We start from the raw sequence: 19,361 nt of genomic DNA, 5'->3' as shown, positions 1-19,361 counted from the left end.
GGAAAACTGGCAGCTGTGAAGTGGACCAAGCAAGGCAATTTAAAATTCCAGTGGCCCTGAGGAGATCCTTGGTTCTTCATACCAGAGAAATACCAAGTAATCAGTTGTGTTGATTTTATTTCAGAAGTTGCTTTATTCTGAGTATATTACCAAAAGTTAATCCCTGAGCTTCTCTGATTTATCTCCTGAATAACCTGCAGAACCCAGGCTAATTCCTAAGACATACCTGTGACCAAGATCTTACTTTCCTCAAACTGAGATAGACATTTTCTGTCCAGTGGAATAAACACAGGAGGTCTGGTGGTTTGTTCAGTGACTTGTGTTTCAAACATCATTATTTATTAACATTTTCCATTTCCTTCATAGCTTTTGGGTTCAAGTTACACCAGGCTGGGAGGTACACAGCATAAGGCTGCTTTTGCCTTTCTTGTGTGGGGAGAAATACAACACAGGCAATTATCCCACCAGTTATCTATTTTACACTTTTTAAGAGCAGCCATCCTCAGTTCTTGTGATTTTGGGAAAAGCCTTAGGAGAGTTCAAAGGGTGAGAGGAATTACTGTGGGAGGAAGGTGAGATCTTCAGCTGCAGATTGGAAGCTAGAGGCCACCACAGCATTCTCAGGTTACTGGACTGAGTCTTGCACCAGACCAACTCAAAAGCTCTTGTGACTTCTGCTGGCAGCTCAGAGCCCAGAGGAACCAATAAATAGCAAAAAAGGGATTAGCAAGGACATGGATGAAGAGCCCCAAAGCTCCTCCTTGGGTCAGAGCACTCAGAGGGGTCAGCAAGGAGCCCCCATGTTGACTTCATTTCCACATTGCAGACATCTCTTGACTGGTCTTGCTGGCCACAAGCCTGGTTTGTGACAGTGACCCAGCTCAAACCATAGCTCAGCTCAGGATCTGAGCCAAGCTTTGGGGAAATGGCCACATTTTTACTTAATCCAATATTATGAGCTTGAAAACAAGCAAAGCTAGTTACACCAAGGTACCCAATGCTCTCTTTTAAGGTCGGTAGCTGAGTGAAAAACCCGTGTGTGACTCCCTTCACACAGAAGGGTCCTGTAATCAGGGTCCTTCTGTAATCAGAAAGGTCCTTCTGATTAAAAAAAAAATGGTGCTTCACTTTATGTACAGTGTCATATCTCTTCTGCTAGCAGGAAGAACAGTCATGTGATGAGCAGGGAGGTACCATTTTATTATTTAATGGGTATGACACAATCCATTTAAACCATATGTGTGTCACATCTGCTGCCTTCCTTGCCCGAGGAAGGACACCTGAGGAAGTGTATTTGTGTGTATTTGTGTTGTTTGTGTACCATCAATATTTGTGTTGTCCTGGAAGTGCATGGGACAGGATGCTGAGAGCTGCTCAAGCTGGGAGCTTGGTGGGGCTGGCCAGGGAAGCCCCAGAGCAACCTGACCCTGTTCTTTATAAGCAGCTGGTTTCACCAAGGACACCCTTACTATCCAAACCAAATACTCATGCTCTGTGGCTCCTCTTTTCCCCTTGCTATCTCGACACTCACACTCCCTCACAATCTCCACAGTAATCCCCGTGTATTGTTTTTTCTGGATTTTGCCTCCTGTTCCCTGGCTTTGACTGATTGTGGAAGAATTCAAGCTTCCTGGCCCAAGTAGAGAGATGATCTGTGCTCTATTTCTCTTATTCCCTGTCAAGCTTTAAAGCTCTCCAGCCTCTCCCTTATCCTTCAGCGCCTCGTCATCAGCATGACTAAGGACAGGTTGTTCACCAATCAAGAAATGACCTTTGCTAGGAATAGCTGTCATAAATCTCCATTTCCCTGTCCTTCTGTGCATGAGCCTGCAGAAATGTCACTGAGGAAATCAAGGAATTGGATTATGTCAGATTTGCAAGAACGTTCCTTTCTGAGGCAAAGGTCTGTGTACATGAGGTTACCCACACCTGCCACGTTTTAACCTCCTTGTATTTCTAGATCCCATCAAACCTTTGATCCCCTGTTAATGAAAGTGGTGGAGAATTTGTGCTGACATCAGTAATATCTGTAAAGTACCACCCTCCTGCTCCCCAGCATGTCCCTAACCGTTGCTTGACACCTTAACATTCCCTGCTTTAACAAGTAACTTTACATTGTCTGCTCCTTTTCTTTGCTTCTTCACATCCCAACAGTAATTTAAAAATCCATGTGTGTATATATATATACACACACACACACACATATAACAAATGATAGTATACATAGAAAAAAAAAAGGAATTTTTTAATCCTCCCTTCTTCATTTGTTTCTTGTTTGTTGCTGATAAAATTCCACTCAGATGTCATTTCACATGGTCTGGTAACACCCAGCAGCCATTCTGTATTGGAGGGAATAATGTTTTGAATATTCCTTCTGCTAAATATCAATGACAGTTGAAAGGGGCTGTGTGTGTGCAATATCCCATTTTATTTGTGCTCAGAAAGCTTGACTTTGAGACTGGCAGCTGGGAAAAGGCAATTCCCGCATTGCAGAACCAGACAACCCAGCTCCTAGCACAGCCTGGACCGAAAACAGATCATTTCAGCAATACTCCCTTAAGCTGTGTTTAAGGCACAAGGCACAGAAGCACCACCATTTGTTCTTGCCTTGCCAGGAAAAGAAGTAGATTTTGGGATGCACTCTGGTGGGCTTGTGTTTTGTTGCTGCTCTTGCCCAGGCTGAGGCAGGCAGCCCAGCCTGGCTCTTGCCTATGGACCAGCTCACCCATGCAGCATTCCCAGCCCAGGCCACCTCCCAGTGGAGCTGTGTACAGGCACCCACTGTCTGAAAGCTCCTAATCCAGAGCTGCCCCCTTGGAGAGCCCTGCTGCCAAAAGCAATCTGCAGAGCCAGGGGCTGGGGTAACTCACCAGCCCCCCTTCCTTATGGATCGTTTGTTCTCCCATTCCCTTGCTGTGGCTGGAGCCTGCACTTGTATGTGGTGAGACCCTGTGGTGCCTCCCCTGCAGACTCTGTGCCAGAGGGGGTACCCAAAATGCCAGCTCCCCGAGTGGCAGCCTCATGTCACAGCCCCCTTGCTCTTCTCCTGTGCCCAGCTTCATTACACCACCCCAGAGGCACCAGGCACCCCCTGGCCTGCTCCTCTTAACCCCACTGCCCAAAATCTTGTAGGCAAAGTCAAGCAGGATGGTTCAGAAAAAGAGCAGATGAAAAACATTCTCACCTGTCTTTCCTCTCTCACCCCTCTCTTGTCTGGCTGACATTCTTCCCAAACCACTCAGCAGTGAAGGGCACGTTGTATTTATCTGCAGCGGAGGTCAAGGACAGGAGTCGCATTCCTGAAATGCAGAAGTCACAATGCAATTCAGCTTGTGGAAGCAAGAGAAAAGATGGGGCACTGATGGTGGAGAACCCACGCGGCAAAAAGCATTTCCCTGCTCCAGATCAGAACGCTCTGGATTAGTGATGTTTTCTCCAAATTTATTATCAACTCACCTGTCAGTCAGCTTGCAATGGTCTGAATGAGTTTTGCCATTACCTTTTTATACCCATTAAATTGTTTACACTTTTTAGTAGCCCTTGCTTCTCTCTTCTCAAAAAGAAAAAAAAATCAAAAAAACAAAAGAAGCAGCCAGTATTTTGTCCATAAATAGCAACTTTCAATTTTTTGTCATGCTCGATGTCTCCTGTACCCTTTCCAGTTCTTCAATACCCTTCCTGTGTGGTCTCCCTGGCCTTTTTGCAGAGTGTAATTATGCTTGTATACGACATCCTGCAGCACTAATGAGGCAAAGAATGCCTTCCTCCCTCTCTTTTTAGAATAAACAGCACATAATGTGGCCAGCAGGACCAGGGCAGTGATCACCCCCTGTACTGGGCTCTGGTGAGGCCACACCTCTGTGTGAGTTCTGTGTTTAGTTGGAGCCCCCAGGACAAAAAAGACACTGAGGTGCTGGAGAGTGTCTGGAGAAGGGCAGTGAAGCTGAGGAGGAGTCTGAAGCACAGTTCTGAGGAAGAGTGGCGGAAGGAGCTGGGGTGGCTCAGTCTGGAGAAAAGGAGGTTCTGGAAGGACCTTATCCCTCTCTACAACTCCCTGACAGGAGGGTGAAGTCAGGTGGAGCTCTTTCTAAGAGCTATGGGAGAAAATAAGAGATGGAACAAGTTCAGAGGCAGACTTTTTTTCCTGGCTCCCATGCCCATTTGACATGATCCTGACTATAATGAATCTGTAATTAACCTGCTGTAAATGCTTTATGGTGGCACTAAGGAAACTGCAGATTCAGTGCTGAGGGTTGTACAGCCCCCTGTTTATCCAAAAATCAGTGGCTGGACATGCAATCAGAATAATAAGCTGGAAAAATGTAAAGTCTGTTATCTGCACTTCTGTAACTACTGGAGAAATAATAAAATATAACACAGCTGTCTCTAAAGATTATTCAGGAAACTCCTCTTTGCCCAAATATAATATATGTCACCTTTCAAGAGAATACCTAGTTAACTCTGGATCTACAGCATCAGTCATCTACAGTTCATCAGTACCAGGGTACATTTCCTTGGAGTACAGGCATTAAGAATGCAGAGGCCATCATAGATCAAATCTGAGGCATTCTTGGAAGCCAGTAGAGAAGCAATTACCTTACAGATGTGATAAAATAATCGGTTACGCAAAAAGGTGTTCCTACCAGACTAAGGGGGGGAAATTTGTAGCTAACAGCTTGTACAACCAGAACCCCAAACATCACACAATGGGACACTGGTGCTTGAAGAGAATTATCTCAAAGCACAGGGTGGAAATATGTATGTGTGGTGTGGCCTTCAGCCTGGAGAAGAGGTACAATTATCACAGTTACAGCTCATTAAAATGAACCCCAAGGACCTGCTCATGTATGCAAGACATTCAAATGGACAAGAGTTTGCAGTAATGGTGTTGGGCAGGCGTGAAATGGTGTGGAGAGACTCAGCTTTGAGAGGACAAGCAATTAACTGTGTTGTAAAAATGACTCCAAAGTTTCCTGCTCCTACTTTTAATACCAGCAGCAACCCAGTTTAGATAAATATCTCTAGTTAATCTGGAAATTAAACTAGATAATCACAGCCAAGTTAGATAATTCCAGACTCAGGAACTGTTCTTCATTTTGCCCAGATTAACCCACAGGGATTTAAATGGTGTTGCAAGTTATTTTTAACTGAGTTATCACTAGTCTCCCTCTATACTTTTTAGACTGTATATATTAAAGTCACACTGTTGGAAAACATGGGGACAGTTATATTCCAAAAATAAAAGAGCTGACAAATGGGATGTAGGACTTATTTTACCAGATCGTGGTCATGTTTGGGCTCCTCCCGTTTCCCTCACTTCACAATTTTATTTCTGTTATTTCTGTTAAACTCCTCTGCAAGAGCTATGGAGGACATGCAGCCTAAAGGACCATGGCAGAGTCCTCAGTGAGTCCCAGGCTGAAGGAGGAGGAGGTTGGTCAGTGTAGATATCTTTCATCCATGGTCTTGGGATGGGAAATTCTATTTTTTTTTCTCTGACTAGTTTTAGAAATCTTACTGACACTCCACATATGCCTGGAAGGAGTGACTGCTTTGTCAGCCATATAGAGGGACAATTGAAAAAAAAAGGAAACCTCTATTTGGGGCTACTTCCTAAGTGGAGATAGTTGGGCAGGCGTGAAATGGTGTGGAGAGACTCAGCTTTGAGAGGACAAGCAATTAACTGTGTTGTAAAAATGACTCCAAAGTTTCCTGCTCCTACTTTTAATACCAGCAGCAACCCAGTTTAGATAAATATCTCTAGTTAATCTCGAAATTAAACTAGATAATCTCAGCCAAGTTAGATATTTCCAGACTCAGAAACTGTTCTTCATTTTGCCCAGATTAACCCACAGGGATTTAAATGGTGTTGCAAGTTATTTTTAACTGAGTTATCACTAGTCTCCCTCTATACTTTTTAGACTGTATATATTAAAGTCACACTGTTGGAAAACATGGGGACAGTTATATTCCAAAAATAAAAGAGCTGACAAATGGGATGTAGGACTTATTTTACCAGATCGTGGTCATGTTTGGGCTCCTCCCGTTTCCCTCACTTCACAATTTTATTTCTGTTATTTCTGTTAAACTCTTCTGCAAGAGCTATGGAGGACATGCAGCCTAAAGGACCATGGCAGAGTCCTCAGTGAGTCCCAGGCTGAAGGAGGAGGAGGTTGGTCAGTGTAGATATCTTTCATCCATGGTCTTGGGATGGGAAATTCTATTTTTTTTTTCTCTGACTAGTTTTAGGAATCTTACTGACACTCCACATATGCCTAGAAGGAGTGACGGCTTTGTCAGCCATATAGAAAGACAATTGAAAAAAAAAGGAAACCTCTATTTGGGGCTACTTCCTAAGTGGAGATAGGTGACACTCTTGTGCCTGGGGCAACCTTGAATCACGTTTGAAGTTAAAGATCTGGAGGGATAAATGGGTTTCTCTCCAGTAAAAAAAAAGTAGAATTCCAAAACCCCAGCAAATGTGCTCCCAGCCCAGGTCAAGTGCTGGGATCAATTCCATTGCTGCACTAGGAGATGCAACCTAATCAACCACCAAGATACCTTCATCTCATCCCTAACCAGAGCTCCAGAGCTCAGCAAAGGACCTGCACAACAACAGCACAAGGCTGGTAGAGGCATCTCATGATCTCTCTTCCTGGAAGAAATTCCTGTATCCGCCAGGCAAGCAGAATCTGTTTTGGAAAACAACGGATACATCAAACATTCTGGCAAAGCCCAGGAGAAATGACAATTGAATGATGTTGAAAAGAAAATTATCAGAGAGAGATTAATTTGTCTGACAGTATGTCTTTATGCTCTCCACTGAGGAAGAACAAGAGTTCTTTCATGCATATTGAATTTACTTCTGGTGTGAGTCAACCTCTGTCAGTAGGGCTGTAAGTGCTGTCGGTTTAGGAAAATGGGTGATGGCTGCTACCTGGCACCTGCCTCCTGCACACCTCGGAGCACCAGAGCTTTCCAGCCACTGCTTCTGCCACCAGCAACCCTCATTCTACACCATGGCTTGGGGCACAGCATTCACAACATCTCCTGCACTATCCATCAAAACATTTGCCCGAGGAGGCAGATGGGACAGCCAAATGCAGGGCTGCAGGCCATGGAAAGCCCAGAGTGTGGGTTTGGAGATGAAAAGAGGTAAGGGAGTGAATGGTGCCTGTTAACAGGAGTGGCAATCCCGACCATTTCTCACATGACTTTGCAGGTGAAGCACCCAGCACTGCCAGCTGTCTGGGGCCATCTCTCTCTGCAGGACACAGCAAAACTTGACCATGTTTTGCCACAGCCAGCCCTTGACTGCTGTGGTGTCACAGCTTGTGCAGAGGCAATAAACCCTGAACAGCAGAATGATGCTGCAGAACAATGTTCTACTCAGAGTGTCTCCAAAAGATGTGCACCACACACTCACCATCCATTCTCCTTCCAAGACATCCATGAGCTAAAAGCTCAGATACAAAGCAATGCCCAGAAGTTTCAGGTCCTTTTTTCTGATACTTTTAAGATGCCAAACACAAATGACAGTGGTATGGATTTTGCCTTATGCTCCTGCTGTTCTGCACACCACTCTGGCAGCCCAAAGGTGGCAGCAACCCAACTGAAGTCATGGGTTGTTTCTTTCCTGTGAGTAGGCAATGACACAAGAAGCAGCAGGAATAGGGTTGTCACTTCCCATCCGTGTCACAGCTGGGGACAAGGACAGAGTCACTGGGGGACTGGCATGTCCCAGTAAGGCTGGGCAGCAGGAGTGCCTCTTGGGAGGCTGCAGCAGCTGGCATCCCAAAGAGCAATCCCACTGCACCTCTCTGCTGGCCTGCAGATCCCTGTGTCCAGTGCAGCAGCTACAGCTCCCATTTGCTCAGGCCAGTGAAGATCACTTCTTCCATCACAGGGTTTTCCTTTGCCAGCCTCTTTGTTGAGAGGGAAAACTGTATAAGCAGGAAAACTGAGCAACTAAATATGAGCCTGTTGTTTATTTAAAGCATTGCCCAAACTACTTATTTTCCCTAGCATGAATCTTGGTACTGCTGGAATGACTTGAGCAAATTATCCCAGGCAAAAGATGAACCAGAAGCTGTCACAAGAGCAGGCATGAAAAGTTTGGTTAAGGTACAAGGAACCAAACAAAGAGGGTCTGGTACCTGGCAGCTTCAATAACTGTAGATGCCCTTCAGCTTGCTTGACCTACTACATCAGTCCATGCTGACCTCACTGCTCACCACAAAATCGAGATGCATTCCTCAGCCCAGTGAGACTAAAATAAAACCCACTGAAAGGTTTTATATAATACCAAGGCTACAAGATCTCTAATGTAGTTTTCTTATTGGAGCAAGAGCCAAGCACAGCTTAAATTCATTAGCTAATGGCCTGTGACAATGAAGGACAAAGACAATTATTATGCACATTTCCAAGCTGACTGTTTCTGTGTGAAGAAAATGCAGCAAATTATTGTTCTCCTATATTAACGTACTATAAAGGATTACTATCATATCTATTTCAAAAAATCCCTATCCCTTTCAAAATGCAGATGAGTGCCAGATAAATTTGATTTTTATAGATGAAAGCTGGGTGGAAAAGTCAAGATTTTATTAGGGCTATGGACAATCACATTACATTTTATATGATATGACGACTTCACTACTGAATCAGGAAATTGATCTCAGGACATTTTTTTCTACTGAAGGCTTACCAATTCCCTGAGTATCTCTCATGTATCTCAAACACTTATCCTTGGATATAATAGTCAGAGACATTCTTAATAGCTACTTGTATTTATGGAAAAGTCAGAAAAGAAATACAACATAACATCACAGACTCATAGAATCACTGAGGTTGGAAAAGACCTCCAAGATCATCAAGTTCAACCTTTGACCAATCACCACTTTGTCAGCCAGACCACAGCACTGAGTGCCACGTCCACTCACTGGTTACTGTGTTCAACAAGGCACTTACCCCTGGTCATGGAAGGAGAGCAGGCTGGTCAGGCAGGTCCTGCCTTTCCTAAAACCCTCCTGGCTGTCCTTGATCCCTGTGTGTGCCCTGTGATCACACTGGAGATCTGCCCCATTTCCTTCCCAGGCACTGAGGTCAGGCTGACAGGCCTGGAGCTCCCCAGATCCTCCTTCCAACCCTTCCTGTGGGTGGGTGTGACACTGACCAGCCTCCAGTCACCTGGGACCTCCGTGGTCAGCCAGGACTGATGGTGAATGATGGGCAGTGCCTTGGTGAGCCCTTCTAGCAGCCCCCTCCGTGCCTTCAGGTGAATCCCATTCTGCCCAATGACTTGTGAGCATCTAAGTGGCACAGCAGGTTACTATCTGCCTTCTCCTACATGACAGGGTTTTTTTCTGTTCTGTCTACCAGCTCGGGGGGGCTGATTTTTCTAAGGATAACCAGTCTGTTCTAATGTGGAAAGGGTAAATCATTTCACCACTTCCAGCAAAATGTATGGTAGATCACATTCCACATTCCTTGTAATTTTTTAATGCCAACAAGCAAAGAAAGCACTGAGGAGAGCATGTGTCACCTCAGTCTGTCAACTGCTGTAAATTCAGAGGAAGCTGTAGCAGCAGGGGGGTTTAGATGGTGGTTGCTGCTACCTGTTTCCCAAAAAGAATCTCCTGTGGAAAAGCCACTTGGGTAAGCATTCAGGAATGCAGTGAAGTCCACACTCACCGTGCAAGCTCAACGAAGAGAGGCAGAAGAGCCTTTTCTATGGTCAGTCCTGCAGAGTTTGTTTGGGAACCAGAGGCAAAAGGCAGAGCATGTGCTCTGCACAAGGTTAAGCAGGGAGGGCACGGGGGCGGTACCAAGGGCAGGGCAAAGGGCATCGGCTTCCAGGGCAGAAGGGGCTGGCACCAGGGGTACCACAACCAATGAGGAAACAGGGCAAGGTGGGACATGTGGGGAGAAGAACTGGGATGGATCCCTGTTCAGCAGAAGTCTGTGAGGAAAGACCTCAGTGGGTGGAACTCTATGATGTCTCACCAAGGGAGGGCTCCGGGGGTTTCCCTGAGGGAGAAGGAATCAGAGGATTCTGGAGGAAGCTGGACCCAGCCAGACCCCCCACGGTTCCAGGGGCCTGTTGTGTACTCAGGTACACGTGGAGCAGTTTGGCAGCTCTGGCAAGAGGCTGCTGTCCTGCTCTGTGTCAGGAAGGGGAGGAATGACCCCATCGTCCAGCGATGGCTTCCTCTCATTTTCACTTCTCACTGTCATTTTCAGTGACAATTTAAGTTTTTCTGAAGCTGTGACTGCTTCCTCATCCCTTGTCCCTTTCCCAAAAGGTGCTGGATAACTTATGTCAAAAGACACTTCTCCTAACAGTCAAGCAAATGACCCACAACCTTAGTAACACCAAGCAAACTTTGCAGAGGAGCACAAAGGCCTGGGTTCAGGCACAGCATTTTCTGAAGTCACATATTCTGGTAAGCGTCCCCCCATTGTTCTCAGGGACCATGCAGGACTACTCAGAAGCCCACTTGGGGCAGCAACCCATCCTCCTTCCCCTCTGTACTCACTCCTGGAGTGTCACTCAAGGTGTCCCAGTCACTCTGGATTTAACAGGTCATTCACACAGGGCTTGACAAAACCCCAGACTTACTTATCCTCTAGTGATAAGTGTGAGCAGGAGGCCTCCTTCAGCAACAGCTTTGTAATCCATCCTGAAATGAAAAAAGCTGCAGGGGAATTCTGGTGTCTCAGCATGGCCTGGGATCTGCCATTACAGCTGGTCCACTGGTTTTAAAGTGTGCAAGGCTTTACCCTCTTGTTCCTCCCCAGTTCCACAACCCCACCTTTGTACGTTTTCCCTTTGCAGCCGACACTTGCAATATAAACCACTGAGGCTGTAATAAAATGCTCAACACTAAAAATATATATGGAGTCTTACAGATTATGAAATGCAATGTCATTTTTTTAGATGTCATAAAAACATTATCAGATTCCCAGTAGCCCCCAGAGAGATTTGGAAATATGTTTATTCACTAAAATGTCAAAATCATAAAGTGCCTGCTTTTGCACTATTTATTTTTCGTGGTGGTGAAGTAGTTATTACATGACATCTCATAAATACAGTGACTCAGAAATAATTAGTGTGCTGAATAACAAGCCTTCCACTCTAATACAGCACCATACATTTTAAACCCCCGATTTTCTTGAGACACTCACACAGTCTAGCTTAAATATTACAAATAAAAGTGAACTTGGGGGGGCCGGGGGAAGAACAATTCTGCTGCTGAGTTTTAGTTTCTTTCCCTTTCAAGGGAGGTGTACTGACAGTCACGACAGCAGAGTTAGGCAATGAGCAGCAGCAGTAACTGTGTTTCCCAAAGGGCAGGGAAAAAAGAGGCAGCATGTCTCACTGTTATGACACAAGGGAGAGGTTCCAAGAGAGTATCACGTTAGCAAGATTAAAATTAACAAAAACGCTGAACAAATTCCTTCCTTGAAGGAAGGAGATTATTTTAAATTGCTTGTAATTAATACTGGAGAAACAACGTTGCACACAGCCCTGCTCTAGCCAAAAGTCTTCCAGATTTTCACTGCTCATCTTGTAATACTCCTACTTACTTTTTTTTTTTAAACACACAGTGGATTTTATTGCCTTTTTTAGCTATTAATATGCAACCAATTATAAATTGTGAGTTGCAGCACTGGATAATTTCCCTTCAAGAATGCTAAGCAGATTCTGTGCTGTATCAGGCCATGTGACAGCACAGCAACTACCATCCTCTCTGACTTTTTTTTAGCAGCAGTTCCTAAACACATGCTCAGCAGGAAAACTGGAGCAAGCCCCATCTTAGGACCTCCTTATGATACTGGTTTTTTAACTTGCAGGATATTCTGCCTAAAAATAAAAGGAAAATTTAGGATTTAACTCAAGTTCTCAGGAGTGGAGATTCAGATGAACAATAGGAAATAACAGTAGTATTTATTATAGCTTGGAGGCACTTGTCTTATTTTCTCTCACTGCTGGCAGTGCTGTTGTGCTGGCACTACATTCAAAGCTTTTTTTTGAGGCCTGTCAGAGGAGAGAGGACAAATTTGAGGTGCAAGGTTAGAAAAATAGAAGGAAAACAGAGAAGGCAGTGTGAATTTTGATTTCCTGCAGACACAATGCACCTCACAGTGAGGAGCCATTGACAGGTCCCAGGATGAGCTGAAGGGACCCACAGAGTCCAGCTCCCAGCCCTGCCCAGCACCAAACCCAACAGCACCCAGTTGCTGCAGGTTTTGGCTGCACAAAAGTCCCCTCTTCCCCATTTTTGTTTTTTCCTGGGTTAAAGTACTTGCAATAAAACCACCCTCCCACTGAGTGAAGGTATAATTATTGATAGTTATTGGTACCATTGCATTAATGACAGTAGTTGGGCCAAGATGAAGCTCAAGGCAGCTGGCTGAGTCTACACCAAGCCCAAGCAGCAGGAGCTGTTCCTGAATTTGAACATGAGCATGGAACCAGTGAACACACTACCCACAGAAGGAACTATGCATGAGGATGCACATTAAGTGTCACTGTTTATGCATGCTTTACACCTCTTTTCTGTTAAAAATCTCTTCACTCTGTGGAAAAAGAGTTCTTTACACTGAAATGGGAAAAGTGCTGAGATCAGGCAGTACTTTATATTGTTTTACCATAATCACAGGATTATGGTAAATCACAGGATTATTTGGTGGATGTCAGAACTGGATTTTGGCTGAGGCAATTTCATGCATAGGGACCCTACATGGTAACACGAGCTCAGACATAAAGCAGCGAGCTGGGGCCAGAGCTGTGATATCTTATTGTCTTTGTCTAGAAACTGCAGTCAGCATTTGTAATCCTTCACAGGGAGTTTCAAAACAGCTCCAATGTTTGTGAGACCTAAGGCCGAATTTGTGTGTGTCAGGGGAGCTGAGGACACTCCAGGGGTTCTGCTGCTGTGCTGCTTTGTGGTTTCCCAGCAAGATGTTGGTGTGTCCTTTCCACACTGGCCTGCTCAGCTCCAGAGATCCTTTCCCTCTCAACACCTTCACATCACCTTTCAATTAATAACTATTAAAAGAACTTCCGTAGGTGTTTGCAGTTCATCACAGTCTACATTTGAAGATAAATTCACAGTATGGGGAAAAAAATCCACTCAAGTGTAAAAGATAATATCCAGATTAATTAATGGTCCTTGTTTGTTCTTTCTGTTTTATCCTTCATTCTCTCCACCATTCATCAAAGGTCCAGACTGGTGCAAATGAACTTCTGAATGTGTGACAACACATCCATCTAAGAAACCTAATTCAGAAGCAATTATTTTTCTTACTTTTCTTTATTTTTTCCTTCTCTGTGTCCAAGAATGTTCATGGGAGCTTGCTAAGGAACCATTTTGATTTGCCTGTTTGTGTAAAAATAATCCATGTTTCCTTGACATGTTGAGAATACAACATGCCAGGAATAACTTGCATACTTTGGGAGGTCTTTCTGCTTGTGAAAGTCCAGCATGCTACTGGCTTTATCAGGAGGTCTAAAACATGCTTGTAGAGCTTGAAAAAGGTCTTTCCAATGACTAATGCAGTCCATTTGTATGGATAGCTCATTAAATTAGCAGAAATGCTAAGGCTTACAAGAAGCAATTGCTTTCTTATGCAAAACACGAAATGTGCTCATCCGGAAAAGGAAATTTCACATCTCCTGGCTAATAGTGAAATAACAGACCATCACAAACTCCTTCCAGACTCTTCTTATTTGGACACATTCCACATCTTTTTCCTAGCCAGCATAAGCCTCTGGGAGGCCCTATTTGCACTGACATCTCTGCAGTTCCAGCCCCAGCCAGCCTGGATAGCAAAACAGAAGCAAGCTGAGGGTAACAGCATTTAGCTTCAGAATATATGGCAATATGTGTCAAAGAATATCCTGGAGTCATGATGTGAAGGGCTGCCATGTCCATAGGGCTGAAAGGGTTTTCTGTAGCTTTTTTTTTTTTTTTTTTTGTAGCATCTCTAGGTCAAAGTGTTGTAACTGTAATGGTTACATGTGGAGAGATCTTAAGGAGTTAGACTGCTTCCCTTGCTACCAGCTCTTTAAAGAGTTTACCTATGATGCATGAAAGGGTCAGGAAAGTTAGGGCTGTTGCAACATTTTTATTAGGGAATCTATCTTGTAGGCAGCCTGCTCTCATTTGGTTAATCTTCCAGTGAATATCAGAAAATATAATGTGTTGGGGAAACACACGGAAGCCTTGGGATCCCATGTGCTGCAGGGTCACTTTTGCTTACACGTGTCCTTCTCAGCAAAGGAGTGACAGCACTTGTTAAAAGCATTTGTGGATGGACTGAGGGCAACCTGGGAGCTGCACAGGCCCCAGTGCTCACTCTGTGCCTGACCTTCCCCCTGCAGCAAAAGCCCTGCTGGTATTTCTGCCCAGACATTTCTGTGGGCACAGAGGCAGAGATGGTGCTCACAGTCACACCTACTTACAACTTTGTGCTGTGTGAAAATGAGGGTTCCTCGCTCTTCTGCTTTTCAGCTGAGCAGATCTTGAATTTGATTGCATCCTAAGACACATCTGGTTGTAGCACTGCAGACAGGGTCCTTGAAAAACCACAAAGAAAAGGTGTTTAGGTTAAGAATACTCTTGTGATTAAAAAATATTGAAAGTCCTCAAGTGTTGGTTTAAAGAAAATAATTTTCATTAAAATGCTGGCACAATTTCAAGCAATTTGATTTTAATTCTGAAGTGTTGAAAATGCCCTCAGATAATTTTTGCAGTATTCCAGAACCCAGAAGTGATGGTAGAAAGGAAGTCACTTAAGAAATCAACTGCAGAAGTAAAATTCATTTCCTGTTTTCTAAGAAAACAAAAAAGGGCCCAAGGCTGTTAAGTCTTTCTGAGAAAGACCTTCTCACAAGCACTTTTCAGCAGGCAAGCATGGTTTGCCTTTTTTCCCCTAAACAAAACAGAGTTTGCACATTCAGAAAGCTTCCAAGAACCACACAAGACATATGAATACAAATAATTTACTGGACTTTGGTACCAAGTACACTATCTAAGCATGGCTCAGTTGGACCTGAAAGCAGTCTAAAGTCATTGCCTTATGATTTTAAAGATTTTTTGTGATGCATATTTTACAACACTCGAACACTCGTGCTCTGATTTCATCAAAGCAGCAGTCTGATCATTTCATATTAGGATTTCATCTAGATTTACTAAAGCTTCAGTTCATTGACCTTGGGTGGAGTCAGCTCTTTCTTCAAAGAAAGCAAGTGAAATTGTGTCTGCAGCTCACCTCAGAGGAGTGAGCACCCCCAGGCAGGCAGGTCCTTTCACTGAGGTTTTGCTACCAGCACCACTTGTGACAAGATGTGCCTCCATCCAGCAAGGAGATGTTGCAACTTGCTGCAAGCACAGCTGTTGCCTCATTTTGGTTTCAAGGAAGCAGATTCTGTAAAACATTCTGCTAGGAAAGTTGGTTTCTATTTAGAAAGGAGGAAAAAAATGTAAAAGGAAAATAAGAAAGAAAAAGAAGACAAATATGCCTCTAAGCAGGCTTTTGAATGCTCTTGTTTGTTAACTAATACAGATAACAGGCATGAATATGACAACAAGCTTCCCATCAAAAGTATCCCAAACAAAAACTTCAGCAGAACTTTTCTATCTCATAAAGCCACAAAAGCTTCACAATTTTTTTTATTTTAGTTTTCCACATTTGTTGTTCTTCACTAGCAATTGCATGCCTCGGGTGCTTTATGCTTACCCTGGGATAACAAAAAGATTTTTTGTGGGAGAGTTTTTTACAAATAAGGCCCTTTTAGTTCCATTGATAAGAGTCACATAAAAATTTATATCCACAAAATGCCTATTTATAAATGAAAGTCAACAATTTTTATTTTTTAATGTCACTACCATTCTCTATATTTAGTGTCTACCCCATTTTTTCAGTACTCCATAGTAGCTTTTTGTGGGTTTACCATAATCCTCACATTATCAACATCCTCTTCATCAGCATATTTACATGGAGCAGGTAAGAAATTAGAGAGAAGTTAGTTCACTGTTGAATCACTTGATGTAAATTATTCAGGGTGTTAATCCTGATACATGTGGGCTGGGAAGAGGGAAGAGAGGACTGCTTTATTGGGTTTGGTAGTTTTTCCTCCACTGTGCTTCACACATGTGGTAAGGCAAGGGCAATAAATCAGAACAAAGGCAATAAAGGACAAGGGCTTTAGGGAACATGTGTTTTAGAAGAGAAACTTGGCTCACCACTAAAGCAGCATTGCCTTGTAACGGATGTTTAAAATTCAGATGTGGAAAGAGACTGACAAAATTATATAAATACAAGAGACTTGCAGGTCTGTGCAGCTTTTGACCAGCACTGCAAGCCAGTCCATCTTTGGCAGCCCCTCCTGGGCATGGACAGGCAGACCCATGCTCCAAACCAGCAGGACTGCAGCATGTGGCAGCACAGCTCATCCCAAAGCAACACTGCTACACTTTAGGTTCAGACAAAGCATTAAAGAATTCAGCCCAACCCAGGCAGCTGACACATTGTTTTCCAGGACCAGAGCTCTCTCCAGCTGCTGTTGACAGACCTATCCCAAACCCATGTCAGCCAGAACATGCTGCTGGAGAGTCATTTGCCATCCCTGGGATCTGTACAACCCTCACACTGCACTGTCAGGGCAGCAGCTTCACACAGCCAGGAGCACTCTGCTGACTCTGCTCCCAGCCTTGGGCAGGCAGAAACTGCTCAACAGAAGTAAGAACTACTTTGAAGCAGATTTGCCAAAGGTGTTTAGAAACCTAGACATGAAGACAGGTGCCCCATGAGGTTTCCCAAGGCCTCCAAGTGGGTCAGGCTCTTCAGACAATCCCTGAAATGGGAATTTTCCACCTCTCCCCCTCCAATCTCCCAGAGACCTTCGTGTATTTGGTTTGCATGGGAAGGTGCTGATAGGATGGGGGGCTGCAGGGGTGGTTTCTGTAGGAAGCTGCTGGAAGCTTCCCCCACATCCAACAGGGCCAATGCCAGCCAGCTCCAAGACAGACCTGCTGCTGGCCAAAGCTGGGACAATCAAGAGTGACAGCAATGCCTCTGTGGCAACATTTGTGAGAAGGAAGAAAACCAGTTATTGGGCAGACATAACTGCAGCCAGAGAAGAGAGGAGTGACAGGAACAGCTCTGCCGACACCGAGGTCAGTGGGGAAAGAGGGGGAAGAGGTGCTCAATCCACCACACTTTTGAAAGGCCAAGAAGTGCCTCTCTGTATGTTGGGGCACCCAAATACCTCTGCAGAGAGTTTTACATTTCATGACCCTTCCCCTCCTCCTGTGGGCTGCCCATGGGACTCCCAGCCAGGCTGGTGGCCAAGGTCAGCACTGGACTGACCAGTGCTGAGGGCAGTAAAGCAATCTGGGCTGCTGGCAGGACACAAGAAATCCCAAGAGGGTGACAGGGCTCCTGTTTGTCTGTCCTGTGTTTGTTAACCTCTGAGGGTAAATGGTCTCTATTTCACTTAATGCAATAGCTTTGCTGCCAGTCTTCTGCCAATATACTTTAGTCTAACACTAAATGTATCCTACATACACTTGGTTGTGATGTTAGTCTGCCTTTCCAAATTTCACTCTTTTTTCATGCTTTATCCATTCCAAGCTTAAATAAAAGCAAAGCCCAGAGTCCAAGAATCGAGTGGTGACTAAGGTGGGGGCTGTGAAAAGGAATAGAGAGGGAACAGAGCTATAAATGGAATCAGGGAAGCGTGGCTTGGGGTGATTAATGAGCTTACATCTGTGATGAGTGCTTACTATAAACAGCAGGTAGAGAAGCAAAGCCAGCAGCAGAAAGTGCTCAGGAGCACAGGAGGTGAAGCCATGGCCCCCCACATCAGCAGGGACCCTCCTCAGTGGGGCTTTGGGTGGGGTGCACAGCAGCATTCATAGAACCACTGGGAACAGCATGCATCCTTGTGGGAACCTGGGAGAAAGGGGGATTAAAAAAAATACAATTCCATTACTAGTGGCAAAACAGCAAAGTCCTGGCTAAAGGTGCAGCTAGAAAGTGCCTGTGCTTTACCCTCCTTCCCTGGAATTTTCCTCTAGCAGTGGGCATCCCTGGTGCCCACACTGCCTGCCAGGTTTGCAGCTGCCTGGCACACAGGGCAGCCCCAGTGGGGTAGAAAGAGAAGGACTTGGAAAGATTGAGGGACTAATGATCAGGAGAAATGCAGTGCAGTCAGGAGCAGCTGTCCTGCAGAATTCAACAGGATCCCAGCATTATCATTCCTAAGGATAAACGTGCAAATGGAGCCCCTGAAATCCTCTTGCTGGTTTAAAAACAGAAAAACACAAGCAAAGAAAAAGTTTCAATGGAAAACAAAACCAAAATACTCCCCCCACAAAAATTGATGCTTTTTGTTATTATATTGCAATGAAAACTGAAACTTCCACCTTGTTCTCTGTACCACGATCCATTGATCCATCCCTCTGAGGAAAGCTCAGACTACTGTCAAGTTGTGAGAAAATGGAGAATAGGCAAAATTGGAATTCCAGAGGTGGATAGTTATGGATAAACTCAATGCAGACTTTTTTATAAATAGACTGGCCAAGACTGAATTATTGTTAAAACAAAATATCAATTTTAAACAGTGAAAATAGAAGCTGAATAAACCAAGCTACTCAGAGTCTTCAAAGAAAACTACTGGGTTACTCAATACATTGAGCTCTGTGAATAACTCCAGCCCACTCCAGCTTCATTTTCCCTTGATCCAGAGCAGGAAAGTTTCCAGTGCTTGTAGCAACCAACCCAGCTCACTTTGTTCTTGCTGGGCAGTTTTTGCAGCAGTGCAGAGCAGGTGCAGTGGGGGTCAGGATCTGATAGTTTTAAAGATTATCATTCAGCAGAAGCCACTGTGAGGAAGAAAAAATGCTAAGCCCAGAGCCTGAGTTATTTCTCTGACCCAGAATGCTAACAAACACAATATTTTATTTGGCTGGTTATAGAAAACATGTGGCAAAGCCTCCATTTTTGGGGAAGATTTGTCCTGCAGCACAAAAAGGAAAGAAAAATAACTGAACTTTATTCTGCCTGTCTCTGCAATGCTCATCCCTGCACCCACACAAGCTGCTCTCACCTGAATTTTTATTCTGGATACATATGATAACTTTATTTACTCTACAAAAATACCAAGAAGGTCCCAATCAAAGATTAACATCAAGATCTGCAGGCTGGGTGTAAACAGGAAAGCATCCCCATGAAAAGTTTATACTCCAAGCAAAATGGGAAGGTTCAAGATGATCAGTTATTTAAAAGGACATGAAAACTAACGAGATCAGGACAGATTTGAACAGCAGAACACATTCCCCAGTGTGTTCAGC

At 44.2% G+C, this 19,361-nt stretch overlaps 2 long non-coding RNA genes across 3 annotated transcripts; both read right to left on the bottom strand.

Annotated features, from left to right (window-relative positions):
- Nucleotides 1–320: 320 nt before the first annotated feature.
- LOC120506940 lies at nt 321–9,894 on the bottom strand. The gene is made up of 3 exons (XR_005628644.1): nt 9,691–9,894; nt 3,185–3,299; nt 321–2,339 (listed from the first exon to the last, which is right to left on the bottom strand). It is a non-coding gene; the product is annotated as an uncharacterized LOC120506940 (long non-coding RNA).
- A 731-nt stretch (nt 9,895–10,625) lies between these two features.
- On the bottom strand, nt 10,626–17,968 carry LOC120506941. Of its 2 annotated transcripts, none has more exons than XR_005628647.1 (4): nt 17,793–17,968; nt 15,277–15,444; nt 14,468–14,581; nt 10,626–10,679 (listed from the first exon to the last, which is right to left on the bottom strand). It is a non-coding gene; the product is annotated as an uncharacterized LOC120506941 (long non-coding RNA). The 2 variants fall into 2 exon arrangements; XR_005628645.1 differs by lacking the exon at nt 10,626–10,679 and adding an exon at nt 11,931–12,037.
- Nucleotides 17,969–19,361: the final 1,393 nt, after the last annotated feature.

Source organism: Passer montanus, unplaced genomic scaffold (assembly GCF_014805655.1).
Source record: "Passer montanus isolate IOZ18808 unplaced genomic scaffold, ASM1480565v1 scaffold40, whole genome shotgun sequence".
Classification (NCBI taxonomy): domain Eukaryota; kingdom Metazoa; phylum Chordata; class Aves; order Passeriformes; family Passeridae; genus Passer; species Passer montanus.
This window is presented reverse-complemented; position numbering and strand designations above follow the sequence as displayed.